Below are 16,480 nucleotides of genomic sequence, written 5' to 3'. Positions count from 1 at the left end.
CTAGGCTAGTGTTTAACAGCAGATGGTGCTCTAGGCTAGTGTTTAACAGCAGATGATCTTGCTCTAGGCTAGTGTTTAACAGCAGATGATGTCGCTCTAGGCTAGTGTTTAACAGCAGATGGTGCTCTAGGCTAGTGTTTAACAGCAGATGATGTCGCTCTAGGCTAGTGTTTAACAGCAGATGGTGCTCTAGGCTAGTGTTTAACAGCAGATGGTGCTCTAGGCTAGTGTTTAACAGCAGATGATGTTGCTCTAGGCTAGTGTTTAACAGCAGATGGCACTCTAGACTTGTGTGTAACTGCAGATGGCCCTCTAGGCTAGTTTTTAACAGCAGATGGCGCTCTAGGATAGTGTTTAACAGCAGATGATGTCGCTCTAGGCTAGTGTTTAACAGCAGACCACGCTCTAGACTAGTGTTTAACAGCAGATGATGCTCTAGGCTAGTCTTTAACAGCAGACGACGCTCTAGGCGAGTGTTTAACAGCAGACGGCGCTCTAGGCTAGTGTTTAACAGCAGATGATGTCACTCTAGGCTAGTGTTTAACAGCAGACCACGCTCTAGGCTAGTCTTTAACAGCTGATGACGCTCTAGGCTAGAGTTTAACAGCAGACAGCGCTCTGGGCTAGTGTTTAACAGCAGATGGTGCTTTAGGCTAGTGTTTAACAGCAAATGGTGCTCTAGGCTAGTGTTTAACAGCAGATGTCGCTCTAGGTTAGTGTTTAACAGCAGATGGTGCTCTAGGCTAGTGTTTAACAGCAAATGGCGCTCTAGGCTATTGTTTAACAGCAGATGATGTCGCTCTTGGCTAGTGTTTAACAGCAGATGGCACTCTAGGCTAGTGTTTAACAGAAGACGGCACTCCAGGCTAGAGTTTAACAGCAGAAGATGTCGCTCTAGACTAGTATTTAACAGCAGATGATGTCGCTCTAGGCCAGTGTTTAACAGCAGATGATGTCGCTCTAGGCTAGTGTTTAACAGCAGATGATGTCGCTCTAGGCTAGTGTTTAACAGCAGATGATGTCGCTCTAGGCTAGTTTTTAACAGCAGATGATGTCGCTCTAGGCTAGTGTTTAACAGCAGATGATGTTGCTCTAGGCTAGTGTTTAACAGCAGATGGTGCTCTAGGCTAGTGTTTAACACCAGATGGTGCTCTAGGCTAGTGTTTAACAGCAGATGGTGCTCTAGGCTAGTGTTTAACAGCAAATGGCGCTCTAGGCTAGTGTTTAACAGCAAATGGCGCTCTAGGCTAGTGTTTAACAGCAGATGGCGCTCTAGGCTAGTGTTTAACAGAAGACAGCACTCCAGGCTAGAGTTTAACAGCAGATGATGTCGCTCTAGGCTAGTGTTTAACAGAAGACAGCACTCCAGGCTAGTGTTTAACAGCAGATGATGTCGCTCTAGGCTAGTGTTTAACAGAAGACAGCACTCCAGGCTAGTGTTTAACAGCAGATGATGTCGCTCTAGGCTAGTGTTTAACAGAAGACAGCACTCCAGGCTAGAGTTTAACAGCAGATGATGTCGCTCTAGGCTAGTGTTTAACAGCAGATGATGTCGCTCTAGGCTAGTGTTTAACAGCTGATTTTAGAGCTTGATTAAATAAATGTGTTGTTATAATGAGGAGTATACCTCTTAGTTATGAAACATGCAGGATGTTTTAACAGCACAAAGACCGGAGATATGTCAAAAGCTCAAGACAGATTTGATTTCCCATGTCATGACTCCTTTAAGTCGTACTGTATTAACAGGCTTGACAATGTGTTGACTTGACTTTGCCCTCAGCTGGAACAGCTCTAAGCCCTCAATTGTGAAGCTCAATGCCTGCGTAAAGTGACATCCATTTAGACGTCCAGGTTTGGGAGTGGAATAATAATGGGATTTTAATGCCTATGATTTCAGTGTGTAGGTAGGATGTCTTCTTCTGAAGTGTGTCTAATGTTCACCCTGCTGTCGTGAATGAACAAAAGAGAATGTTTTCTCAAAGGCGATGCCCTTTTAATGGTAGCTGGAGATGAAATCAAACTGGTCCAAACAGGAATGGAGTATAAATCTGCAGATGCAGAGGATTCTGAGTATGTTAGGTAAAAGAAAGTGACCTGAGGTGACCTGGCAAAACACTCATGCTTTGTAAGCATTTACGATTGTTCTGGTTAATCTTAAACCTTTGATCCAATACCCTCTTTTCCCATGCCAGATTCCTTTCTTTTCCACATGTATGCATTTGTCCATGATTCAAGATTACTTTACATGTCATCAGCTCACAGACCATCAGATCCATCTGTGAACTCAGGCATGAAGCATACGGTATGAATATTTTTTATATTATTACTATATATTTATATACAGTCAAAGGTTGAATTATTATTCGCCCTCCTGTGAAATGTTTTTTTTTCTTTCATGGGGTGTTCATACGAAATGCATGTGTGAATAAATTGCACTATTCGCACACAACATTTTGAGTTTACTAGCTTCATTCGTCCGTCAAATTAGCTTCATTCACAAATCAAATTTGCTTCATTCATGCATTAAATTCACTTTATTTATGAGTCAAATTTGCTTCATTCCCTTGTAAAATTCGCTTCATTTGTTCATCAAATTTGCTTCGTTTGTGCGTCAAATTTGCTTAATTCATAAGTCAAATTTGCTTCATTCATGAATCAAATTCGCTTTATTCACAAATAAAATGTGCTTTATTCGTGGCTCAAATTCTCATCATTCATGAGTCAAATTCGCTTCATTCATGAGTCAAAATCGCTTCATTCATGAGTCAAATTCGCTTCATTCATGAGTCAAATTCGCTTCATTCAGGAGTCAAATTCGCTTCATTGATGAGTCAAATTCGCTTCATTCATGAGTCAAATTTGCTTCATTGATGAGTCAAATTCGCTTCATTCACGAGTCAGATTCACTTCATTCATGAGTCAGATTCGCTTCATTCATAAGTCAAATTTGATTCATTTTGCTTCATTCACTTGTCAAATGAGTCAAATTCCCTTCATTCATGAGTCAGATTCGCTTCATTCATGAGTCAAATTCGCTTCATTCATGAGTCAAATTCGCTTCATTCATGAGTCAAATTCGCTTCATTCATGAGTCAAATAAGCTTCATTTATGATTCAAATTCTATTCATTTTGCTTTATTCGCTTGTCAAATGAGTCAAATTCGCTTCATTCATGAGTCAAATTCGCTTCATTTGCTTGGAAATTCACTTCATTCGTAGGTCAAATTCGCTTCACTCACGAATCAAATTTGCTTCATTCGCTTGTCAAATTCGCTTCATTCACTTATTAAATTTGTTTTATTCATGAGTCAGTTGTGCTTCATTCACGAATGAAATTCGCTTCATTTGCTTGGAAATTCACTTCATTCGTAGGTCAAATTCGCTTCATTCGTGCATCAAAAATTATCATGGCAAAAACAAAAATAATTAGTTATTAGAAATTAGTTACTAAAACTAGTATGCTTTAAAATCTCTCTGTTAACAGCAATCAAGAAATTCACATAATTTTGTGGGTAATCATTTTGTCTCTTTTAGCCAGCAACTCACTTATAAGGATTTACACCTTCCTAACTTTAAATAGTAACAGTTCTTGAGTCCAGTAAGCTACAAGCACAAATTGTACATGCATGTCAAAGAGGAAGTTACATCCTCAAAAAAAAAAAGTTATACATTATGAAGTCATGAGAAAACAAAGTTGTATTGTGTTCCATAATTGTTTTTCCATATATAAGCACAGGAAAACATTAATGTGCTAGAAAAAATATCACTTTAAAGCCGTGTTTTATGAGTTTATATTTCAAATTTGATTAAGATATCATCGACTTCCGGTGGCGCTATGACCAAGTAAGCAGCATAAAATTGAGCTCCGTCAAAATAAAAAAAGTCAAGTGGTAACTTTAATTCCTAACACTTTGGTTGAAGTAAAATCAAGACCATCAACAAAATGAGCTCGACTTCAAGACATAAGACGAGTAATAAACTCGACAATAAGAAGGAAAGGGAGGAAAAACGGAGAACGCCGAGCCCAGTTAGCATCGAGAAGGCTAACGCTAGCAACGAAATGAAGCTAGATCCAGACGTGCTTGAAGAATTAAAGAAACTTCGCAAGGAAAATCAAGAAGGACACAGTCAGACAAAGATGTGCCTCGAAAGAGTGGAACAAACAGTCAAAGATATAAAGGACCAACTTATTGAACACGAAGAAAGAATTGAACGGGCAGAAGAAAGAATAAGCATGGTGGAAGATACATCACGGCGACACCAAAGGGCGATAAAATACCTGCTTCACCGCGAATGGGATCTAACTGCAAAGTGTGACGAACTTGAAAATAGAATGAGGCGCAACAATATCCGAATTTATCAAGTGCCAGAAGGAAGTGAAGGAAAAGATACGGCGGGATTCGTGAAGAAGTTGCTAGATGAAGTACTTAATTTACCGTCAGAAATTGACATTAAGATTGAGAGGGCGCATCGTTCACTAATGCAGAAACCAACGGACACGACAGCCCCCCCGAGATCTATAATTGTCAGATTTCTGGATGCAGCGGTGAAAGACGCGATCATCAGACAAGCGTGGAGCCAAGGTCAGATTCATTTTCGGGAAAAGCGAATCTTTTTTGATCAAGATTACTCCCCTGACCTTCAAAGGAAAAGAGCGAAAGTCTACGAAGCCGTCAAACAACTAAAGAAGAAAGGAATACAGGCAAAATGTGTTTACCCGGCACAACTAAGACTGAAACTTAGCAGCGGCGAGAAAACATTTTCAACGCTGAAGGATGCGACTACACAACTGAAAGAACTCGACATTGAAATACGCTGTGGAGAGAGAGAAAGAATGGAAGAGGAGTTGAAAGAAAAGCCGGGAAATAAAAGGAGAGAACGAGACACAGTATTGTCGACAAGCGACATAAAGGCTTTGATTCAAGAAGGGTAGATTCGGTACTTCAAAACGGGACAATAGTTTTCTTGCTTTCTAAGTAATTCAGGAAGGTGCGTTCCCGCTTGTGTTAGGAGTTTAAAATATGACTATAAATTTTATAACTTTACAAGTTCTGTTGCCATACGTATACAAGTGGTATGTTAAAGTTTTGACGGACGCTAAATTTTAAATAGGAAATGAGTGAAATGCACTCAATCAGACCTCTTATCTTTTACACGTACTTTAGTGTAATAGGGGTTTCAATAGCACTGAGTGCTATATCTTCCCCGGAGAGGATGGACCACGCCTCTCTGCCATACAAACCTGGATTAGATGCAGAACACGTTCGAAAACTGCGTCTAATGGGACAAATGGAAGTTCAGTTCAGTTCTGTTCAGTTTACGGTTATTGAGGGAATTGTTTTTCATTTTCTTTTTTTTGCTCTTTGCTGTCATTTCAAGTGTAGACATACAAACATAAGGAGGAATGCACATCTTAACGTAATTAATGAACATGGAACTATTGAATGTGGTTAGTTACAATATAAACGGAATTAATAATCCTATAAAAAGGAAGAAAATCTTTAATCAGTTAAAAAAATGGCAGTGTTCAATAATATTATTGCAGGAAACACATTTATCAGAGATAGAACATTCCAAATTAAAAAGAGAATGGGTAGATCAAGTGTTTAGTTCATCATTTGAAAATAACAAAAAAAGAGGAGTAGCGATCCTATTTAGTAAAGCGGTGTGCTTTAATAGTGAACAAATATTTAAAGATAAGGATGGGCGTTATGTTATGGTGATTGGATCAATTGGAGGTGTAAAGATAACAATTATAAACATTTATGCCCCAAATGAAGATTGTCCGCTTTTCTTTAGAAAAATAGCAGCACTTTTAACAGATAAAAGTGAAGGGATTTTGATTATGGGAGGGGATTTTAATTCTATATTGAATTCTAAACTGGACAGATCACCAATATTAATAAAACCACTCTCTAAAACTTCCAAAGAAATTACAAACTTGATGAATGAAATGGGATTAGTGGATGTTTGGCGATTTTTGCACCCTAAGGAAAGAGACTTTACATTCTTTTCACATGTGCACGGAAGCTACTCAAGAATAGACTATTTTTGTATACCAAAAGCAAATATATATAAAGTAAAAGAGTGTAGAATTGAACCAGCCACCATTTCAGATCACAATCCAGTTATTATGAAAATTAACCTGGGACTAGACACGCAGTTTAGATATTGGAGATTGAATGTCTCATTGTTAACAAACAGTCAAACAAAAAAAGAAATACAAGAAGCATTAAAAGAATACTTTTTAATTAATGATGATGGTAATGTCTCCCCTTCAATATTATGGGATGCAGGAAAAGCCACAATAAGGGGTAGGATTATATCTATAGGGTCTCTTAAAAGGGAAACTTAAAACAACAAGAATATGAAAACGAAGTAAAAAGGTTAGAGAGAGAACACAAAATAAATAAAAAAGAAGAAACACTTAAAGAGTTAAAAGAACTTAAGCAAAAATTAGATGAAATACTAACGCATAAAGCAGAAGGAGCTCTTAGATACATAAAAAGAAATTACTATGAAATGGGAAATAAAGCTAGTAGATTATTGGCTTTTCAACTCAGGAAGGACCAAGCTAGCCGTATTGTCCCAAAGATTAGACACCCGGTGACAAAACAAATTGAGACACAACCTAAAGCAATAGCTGACATTTTTGCAGAATATTATCAACAGTTATATAAATGCCAAGACCAAGAATTAAAAAAAGAAAAAATTTTGACATTTTTGAAACCACTTAATCTGACAAAATTATCAAGTGAAAAAGCAAATAGATTAACAGACCCCATAACAGAAGATGAAATTAAAGAAACAATCATTAAATTAAAAAACAATAAATCTCCAGGAGTGGATGGGTTTTCTGCAGAGTATTATAAGGTTTTTGTGAATGATCTTACCCCAATATTATGCAAAGTATACAACTACGCGCTAAAATCACATGATCCACCAAAATCATGGTCAGATGCTATAATTTCAGTATTGTATAAGGAAGGTAAAGATCCTACGCAATGCAATAGTTATCGTCCTATCAGTCTTTTGTGTGTAGACTACAAAATATTAACATCTATATTGGCGAAACGGATTCAAAATTGTATAAAAGATGTAATAAAACCAGATCAAACTGGATTTATTCAAAACCGACATGGAACCAATAATGTAAGAAAGACATTAAATTTACAATCCATAGCGGTAAAAAGTAAAAAGAATGCAATGCTTCTCAGTCTTGATGCTGAGAAAGCTTTCGATAGAGTTGATTGGCTATTTTTAGAGCAAACACTGATAGAAATGGGTTTTGGAGAAAAATTTGTGGAATGGTTCAACATATTATATAAAGAGTCAAAATCAAGAATAAGGGTGAACGGTCAGTGTTCCAAATTCTTTGGGGTAGAAAGAGGAGTTAGACAAGGGGACTCTCTGTCTCCTGCTTTATTTGCTTTAAGTATTGAACCATTAGCAGAAGCCATACGTCAGAATACAGCCATTCTAGGAATAGAAGATGAAGGGAGATCGGTTCATAAAATAGCATTGTTTGCAGACGATGTATTGTTCTACATAGAAAACCCATCCCATTCCATTCCCCCACTTATGCAGTGTTTGCATGAATATGGACTAGTCTCAGGGTATAAAATCAATGAAAATAAATCTGAAGCCATGATGGTTTCTGGGGTTTGGCCTCCTCAGCTTAATGAGCAGGTTTTGTTTCATTGGTCAAAGAAAGGATTTAGGTACCTGGGTATCATTCTTACCCCCAAACCTAGCCAGCTTTTCGACGCAAATTATACAAATCTAATAAAACAAGTTAAAAATGATTTAAAAAGATGGGAGCTTCTTCCTCTCTCATTACTGGGTAGAATTGAGGTAATAAGAATGAACATACTACCCAGATTTCTTTTTTTGTTTCAGTCTCTCCCAGTAAATGTGCCTGTCTCAGAATTTAATTCGTTAGATAAAATATTTGGAAAATTCATATGGCAGAAAAAGAAAGCTAGGATAAAATATAAAACATTGCTTTTATCAAAAGATAAAGGAGGTTTAGGCTTACCAAATCTAAAATATTACTACTGGGCAGCTCAATTAACCGCAATAGTAACTTGGATTAAAAATAATAAAGAATCAAGATGGGTCGAAATTGAACAAAGCACAATAAAAGAGACATCACTGTCCGTTCTACCTTTTATAAATGTAAAACAGGCTCCAAAAATTAAAATAGATAACCAATGGATAAAACATACTCTAAAAATTTGGAATAAAATAAAAAAAATGTTTGGGGGTCCAGAATCTATATCCAGGGCCATGCCTATAGTAGGAAACATTGAGTTTCTCCCATCTGTGTGGGATGGTGGATTTCGAATATGGGCAGATAAAGGTCTTATAACAATAAATCAGTTATTCGTTGGAAAAGAAATTAAATCATTCTCACAACTCCAAGAACAATTTAATATTTCACCAAAAGATATGTATAGGTTCTTCCAAATAAGACATTACATTACAAACCATAAAGAAAAAGCTCTAATCATGCAAGAACCAAATAAAATAGAGGAATACTTCATAAATATTACAGAAAAAAACACTCCAGCTAAAAATCACGTCTCCCATTTATACAAAAGATTACTAAATAATACTGTACAAAATACAGATCACGTTAAAGGAAAATGGGAACTAGAACTAAATACCATAATCGAGGATGAGGTCTGGACTGAGTTATGTGAAGGATGTCATAAAGGAATTAATAGTCAATTGTGGAAAGAATTTGATTGGAAAGTAAAAATGAGGTACTTTAATACTCCTTTTGTAATTTCTACATACGTAAAAGGACCATCGGTAGCTTTGTGTTGGAGAAAATGTGGTAAAATTGGAGACCATACCCACATTTTTTGGGACTGTCCTACGATTCAAGAGTTTTGGAAAAATGTTAAAAAAGAAATAGATAATATATTAGATAGGGAGATACCCCTCGATCCAGTTGTGTGTTTACTGGGAGCACTGCCCAAAGAGATGTTTGATAAGGAAGCAAGATTTGTCCTAAGGATATTATTACTGGTTGCAAAAAAAATGATAACAGTACATTGGATGGAAGAAAGTTCTCCAAAAGTGTCTCAGTGGATTCAGAGACTTAAACAGGTCTATATAATGGAAAAAATGACTGCATGTCTACAGATGAAAACTGATATTTTTCTGAGGAGGTGGAAAAGTATTACGACATATTTGGATATGTATATTTAGAGATTGCTTAACCTCACCTTAACATGACTGTTATTTGATGTAACTATGCAATACAATGTAACTTGATGTACAGATGTATCCCCTGGAAAGTAATTATGATGGCAACACCTTTTATTTTAATTTTTTTTTCTTTTCTTTATTTTTTATTATTATTATAATTTCATTATTTATTTTTATTTATTTATTTTTTTTTAGGTACCCCCTCGTGTGTAAGGGGTAAAAATTTTTGGGGAAGGGGTTGTTCTGTAAAATAAATATATAGAAAAATCTTAAATAAAAAGTTTCAAAAAAAAAAAAAGATATCATGCTAAATGAGATTACAGTAAAAAGGTTTCTGAGATTATATCAGCGTCCTCCGTTTTCTCCAAAATGACCTTCCCCAAACTAAAACATCAACAGTTGCTGAATATTTTGGTCTACAGTCACAGTTCATGTATATTTAGATAGAAGACACTCTGGGCTTTATTATCCCTTATCTATAGTTTATAATGCTCAAAATGAAAAAAAAAATGTTATCAATGCTTGAGTAAAATAAAAATAAAAAAGTCAAATCACTATGAAAATAGTCACATTATTATGCTTTGTTTATCCTTGAAAGCCTTTATATAGAACTTTTAGAACAGTTGTAGCTCTGTTTGTGTTTCATTTTCACTGCGGCTCAATCCCTGTTCTGTCTGCCTCAGTTATCTTCTGTAAATAGTTCTCCTTTGTTTATCTGTTTTCCCTCCACTAGTTAGTCACCATGGTTACTCATTAACTGCCTGCTTGTATTTCAGCCCCTCGGTTCCTTTTGTTTCTTGACCTGCTATATATTGTGTTGTGACATCCAAACCGTTTCATGCCCTGTATAATGTGGATTTATAAACTTTATTTGACGTGGTTGACACTGTCGCCTCACAGCATGAAGGTCGCAGGTTCAAGTCCCAGGCTGAGTCAGTTGGGATTTCTGTGTGGAGTTTGCATGTTCTCTCTGTGTTGGTGTGGGTTTCCTCCATCCAAACACAAATAGGGGAATTGATTAACTAAATTGGCCGTAGTGTATGAGTGTGTGTGAATGTGTATGGATGTTTCCCAGTAGTGGGTTGCAGCTGAAAGGGCATCCACTGCATAAAACATATAGTTTAAGACAAATAGGAATAGTTGGCCATTTATTCAGCTGTGGCGACCTTAAATAAATCAGAGACTACGCCAAAGGATAATGAATAAATGAATGTTTAATATGTACACTGGTGTGTTTGACTAGTGCTGAAAAATCCAGCTTAAACCAGCCTAGGCTGGTTGGCTGGTTTTAGCTGGTCGACCAGCCTGGTTTTAGAGGGGTTTTGGCCACTTCCAGGCTGGTCTTAGTTGGTCAGGCTGGAAAGTGACCAGCTAAAACCATCTAAAACCAGCTTGACCAGCTTGGCTGGACAAGCTAGGCTGGTCAAGCTGGTTTTAGCTGGTCATCTCCCAGCTTGTCCAGCTAAAACCAGGCTGGAAATGGCTGGAAACCAGCCTGGAAGTGACCAAAACCCCTCTAAAACCAGCCTGGTTGACCAGCTAAAACCAGTCAACCATCCTAGGCTGGTTTAAGCTGGATTTTTCAGCAGGGAGCATGTATACAGCACCAAATTATCCTTTTAAATTCAAATGAGATCGTGCTCTTTTTCTGAAGAGGGCGGAGCTAAAAATGCGTGTGTTAGCTTGGTGGCAGATTCGAAACAGGACTAATGTTAAATGTGCACAGAGGAATGTGCTAAATGTTTACAGGAGTTCCCTTCCCTTTTCTTTTGTGTTATATTTAGAACTCAACATTTATAAACCTTTTAGTCACTAACATTATCTTTAGCCGGTGAAAAATAGCAGACGGCTGCTTCTCACTTGTTGTTTATGCTAACGACACGTACAAAGGGAGAATGTCAATCAAAGTGTTTCTGCAGTTATTTTTTATCAAGTCTGATTACAAACAATAGAATTAATTCATGTTTACAACTTGAGGCTAGTTATATTCGAATTTCACCCACTGTCCAACATCTTATGCAAAGTTTTATTTGTGTAAATCTCTGTGTAAAAACAAGCTTAAATGTCTCCTGCATTTCTAATTATTTATGCATATACTTGTATGTTATTCATTTACAAAAATAATGCATTTGATTCATGCTTTTATTTGTATACTGATATACTTTTTTATTTTTAAGTGAGTGTTTTCTGGCTTGCAAACTCAATTGTTTGAATGTGAGTAAATAATTTCACATATATATTATAGGTTAAACATGTTACAGTTAATACAAATTTATAAACTTAAATGATAAAATTTTGTTTTTTTTTGTGCTTAAATCTTACTGTTTTTAAACCAGTGGGTCCATTTATTTATTTTTTATCTCGCCTAGGGCCCCTCAACCCTACGGACCGGCACTGCAAATGGCCTACACAGTCACCAGATACAAATCCAATAGAGCACCTTTGTGTTGTGGTGGACATTTGCGTCATGGATGTGCAGCCGACAAATCTGCAGCAACTGCGTGATGCTATCATGTCAATATGGAGCAAAATCTCTGAGGAATATTTCCAGTATTGTTGAATCTACGCCACGAAGGATTAAGGCAGTTCTGAAGGCAAAAGAGGGTCCAACCTGGTATTAATAACTGGTGTACCTAATAAAGTGGCCGGTGAGTGCACATAATGCATCTCTTTGACGTCACATGAATATCACAGCTTGTGCTTAACAGGTGGTCCTTTTTAATATTTAATATTGTTGTATGTCATAAAAAAAGCAGGTGATGTGTGTTACATATGCAGAGCAGGTGTATAATACTCAAACAGCCCAGGGCAGATTGAGTGCTTTACCTCGTTTCCTAAAACCTGTTTTAAAAGTGCCAGCACTTTCACAATACTATCACTCAACAGTCAAAAGATAAAAATAAATAAATAAAACAGGTATACGGTTCCTCATGGCAACTTCCTTATGGCAATCAAAGCCTATATAAGGGTCGAATTCAGAGAGTTTGAGCTGAAACTTCACACACACTCCAGCCTCTTAAACCCCTGTGCTATTTGGGGATTTCCGCCTAGATTTTGCCTACCCAAATTTAAAAGCTTCCCAAATCCACATGCAGAGGTGTAAATGCAAAAATTTGGTCTCATTTTAAAGAAAACCCTTTGAATATTCATAAAACACAATTGAAAGTGTTTAAAATACCTGTATATGTTGTCTGTGTTTTAATAAACACCTAAAAATAGAGGCGCTTTTTGTATTTTTTTTTCATAAACTCAAATTTGAAAGTGTACCTTTTAGGCTATGTGTGGTTTAGGGTGCTGTAATTAATTTTGGTGGTTCCTGCACATGTCTGTAATCATAGGAAATAAGAAAAATGTCTCCACCATAATCTATGCAAAAGTTATTGTATTCCAACTGCTGAGAGGTGCTGTACAAGCCACAGGGAGCGGTCATTGCTTTCATATTTCACTATTCTTTTGTTTGATCAAACATAATTCACTGTGTTTGGACCATGTCAGACATATAAAAGGATTACTTATGCACATCACCTCAAAAACAGAGGAGAAATGGCCCTGAAGCGCACAGCATAAGGTAAGAGATGACAGCTGTCTGTGCTATCTGGGGCTGCTTATTGATCATAAATGTATTGTTTTCACTTCTGCGCCATGGAAACACCGCAATTCATTCGGCAACTGTTTGATATGAGAATGTAATTCAGTAAAAAGAATGCTAGAACCGTATGTGCACCGGCAAGAGCTTTCATTTGAGCTATAACTTGTACATGTGTCACAGTGCTAGCCCTTTCAATCTTAAAGCGAAAGTCAATGACGTCACGGCGGACTTTGAGTGGCTAGGGACATCACAGACTTATTTCACATATTTTAAAAAGGGGCATAACAAGGCCCCTATATGTGATGTTTTCTTCTTGTCTGTGTGTATTACTGTACTGCATTATTGCATCATCTGCAAATACATCTGCTACTAATATTTCGTGTAGCATTATGCTAACCGCTTGAACTGAGCTGTCTAAATTTCCTCGATATGTTCATTGTCTTCAGAACCTGCATTAGAAATGTATCTTAACCATTCCACCTATTCCCATACTGTAAAGCAAATGATTACATTTGACTCTCTGCCAGTTGGATGGTTGCTTGGAAGAATAATGCTCTGAGGTCAAGGAAAATGCATGACTAAGACATGAACTGAATCGATTTAAAGGGACAGTTTGCCTAAAAATTTCCTCATCAATTACACACTCTCAAGAGGTTCAAAAATTTTTTATATTACTTTCATCTGTTAAACACAAAGATATATTAAATAATGTTTGAAAAAATCAGATATTGGCATCCACAACATATACAGTTGTCATGTTCACCAGCGAACAACCACCAGATGTCGCTGGTAAACACACACACTTAGAACTACACCTTTCCTGGACTACATTTTCATACATGCACTTCTCCCTGACACCCATGCTCACTCATCTAGCTTGATTACATTTGCACACCTGAGGACTTTCAGAGACTGATTAACACACACTATTTAAGCCACACATTCACCCCTTCAGTTTGCCGAGTCTTGTTCACTGTTAAGTAGCATTACAACGCGGTTTCCTTGTCTTGTTTTCCTGTTTTGAACCTAGCCTTGTTTATTTAGTTATCCTTGTCTGCTGCCTGCCTTTCGACCTCTTGATTGTTTAACTGATTACGATTCTGGATTGTTCTCGCATACCTGTTTGCTCCCGTATTGACCACTGCTTGCCTGACTGTGAATAAACCTGCACATTGGATCCTACCTTCTGTTGTGGTGTTACTCCTCGGCGTTACAACAGTTGAAGTTATTAGCCCACCTTCGAATATTTTACTTCTTTTTTAAAATATTTTCCAAATGATGTTTAAGAGAGCAAGGAAATGTTCACAGTATGTCTGATAATATTTTTTTCTTCCGGAGAAAGTCTTATTTGTTTTATTTTGGCTAGAATAAAAGCAGTTTTTAATTTTGTAAGCACCATTTTAAGGACAATATTATTAGCCCCTTTAGGCCATATTTTTTTCTCAATAGTCTCCAGAACAAACCATCGTTATACAATAACTTGCCTAATTACCCTAATCTGCCTAGTTAACCTAATTAACCTAGTTAAGCTTTTGGTCCCACTGTATATTAAGTGGCCTTAACTAATATGTACTTACACAGGAATTAATAGTTTGCTACAATGTACTTATTGTGTAAATACATGTATTTACTGTGTACTTATGCTTGATTAAATACATGTATGTAATTACATCTGTAGTTAACTTTTGTAATTACATTTGTAAATACACTGTTGACCATCCCTTACACCTTAACCTAACCTTAAACCTACCGATACCACCAAACCTGTCCATAACCCAACCTCTATCCCAACTCAAAAGCACCACAAGTGTTCTCAAATACCTTATAAACACAGTAAGTACATTGTATTTATTTATTTATTTTTTTTTTTTTTTTATGTAAGTACATAGTAATTAGGGAAACGTAATATAAAGTGGGACCAAGCTTTTAAATGTCACTTTAAGCTGCATAGAAGTGTCTTGAAGTATATCTAGTCTAAAATTATTTAAATCATGGCAAAGATCAAATTAATCAGTTATTAGAAATGAGTTATTAAAACTATTATGATTAGAAATGAGTTAAAAAAAATCTGCTCTCCATTTTGGAAATAGGGGAAAAAATAAACAAGCGGTCTAATAATTCCGGAGGGGTAATAATTCTGACTTCAACTGTACTGTCAACTGTTTTTTCCAGCATTCTTCAGTATATCTTCTTCTGTGTTCGACAGAAGAAAGAAACTCAAACAGTTCTGAAGCAAGTAAACAGTGAGTAAATGATGACAGAATTTTCCGTTTTGGCTGAACTATGCCTTTAATGCTTTGACTGATGTGGGAAATCATTGTGAAACCCTGGGAAGAAGGTGTGGATTACTCATGTGAGATGTGTTTGCTTTACTGTAGTGTGACTAATAATGAGACTAATGCTTTTCCCCCCTCAAGTTATGCTAATCATGTTGGTGAAATATCATGATTCATATATATATATTGATTTCATTTGTCTGAACAAGTGGTGTCTTGAATAGTCTGAGCAAGAGGAAACAAGAGTGTGCGAAATCACACAATGGGAAAACAGAAATGAAGGAACATGCCACTTTTTGGACATTTTCTTTACAATTTTACATTTACATTTAGTCATTTAGCAGACGCTTTTATCCAAAGCGACTTACAAATGAGGACAAGGAAGCAATTTACACAACTATAAGAGCAACAATGAAGAAGTGCTATAGGCAAGTTTCAGGTTTGTAAAGTCTAAGAAGGAAAGTATTAGTATTTTATTTATTTAATATTATTTATTTATTTATTTTTTTTATTTAATCAATTTATTTATTTATTTTTGAGTACAGTTAGTGGTATATCCAGAGAGGCAATTGCAGATTAGGAAGTGAAGTGGAGACTAAAGTGAACTGAAGTAACTGAAGTGGATTTTACCCCACACTATTCATTCATGTTGTCCCAACACATTTCGAATGCACTTATGTTATTTGTACTAATTATCTATCATCATTTCAAGTAGCCTACATTTGTAATATATTTAACAGCACTTCTTTTTCACCTGGGTACTGTAGTGTTTTTGAACCTTAATATTTTACTTTAACTCAAGTAAATGCATTACTTATTAAAGAAAGAAATTTGAATGTATGTTATCCCTGCTGAAAAATCCAGCTTAAACCAGCCTAGGCTGGTTGGCTGGTTTTAGCTGGTCAACCAGGCTGGTTTTAGAGGGGTTTTGGCCACTTCCACGCTGGTTTCCAGCCATTTCCAGCCTGGTCTTAGCTGGTTAGGCTGGGAGATGACCAGCTAAAACCAGCTTGACCAGCCTAGCTGGCTGGCAGCTATGTCCAGCTTAAACCAGGCTGGGCAAGCTGGTTTTAGCTGGTCATTTTCCAGCCTGACCAGCTAAGACCTGGATTTTTTAGCAGGGATGTTTGCATTTTTTTTAAAAATTAAAATAAGTTTAAGATTGTAATACTTGTAAAAAAAAATTTACTTTGCCCAACACATAAATACAGTAATATCCTCCTCTCTGATTAATAAACACCTTATCATCGTATTATCACGACTTCGTTAGTGTGTGTATGTGTGTGTGCTGAGGTTTGTGTGCGGTTGTCATAGCGACGTGTCCCTCCTCCTGAAGCCGCTCGCGGCTCCTCCTCCCCCGGCAGGACAGCAGCAGAATCACCGCTAGTTTTGCTTC

The 16,480-nt window shown here is 36.7% G+C and overlaps 1 long non-coding RNA gene across 2 annotated transcripts; it reads left to right on the top strand.

Annotated features, from left to right (window-relative positions):
* Positions 1-1,761: 1,761 nt before the first annotated feature.
* LOC141379921 (uncharacterized) lies at positions 1,762-13,989 on the top strand. 2 transcript variants are annotated; one of them, XR_012396973.1, is made up of 3 exons: positions 1,762-2,079; positions 2,193-2,302; positions 11,589-13,989. It is a non-coding gene; the product is annotated as an uncharacterized lncRNA (long non-coding RNA). The 2 variants fall into 2 exon arrangements; XR_012396972.1 differs by having other exon boundaries at positions 1,783-2,099.
* Positions 13,990-16,480: the final 2,491 nt, after the last annotated feature.

Source organism: Danio rerio, chromosome 21, assembly GCF_049306965.1.
Source record: "Danio rerio strain Tuebingen ecotype United States chromosome 21, GRCz12tu, whole genome shotgun sequence".
Lineage (NCBI taxonomy): Eukaryota > Metazoa > Chordata > Actinopteri > Cypriniformes > Danionidae > Danio > Danio rerio.
This window is presented reverse-complemented; position numbering and strand designations above follow the sequence as displayed.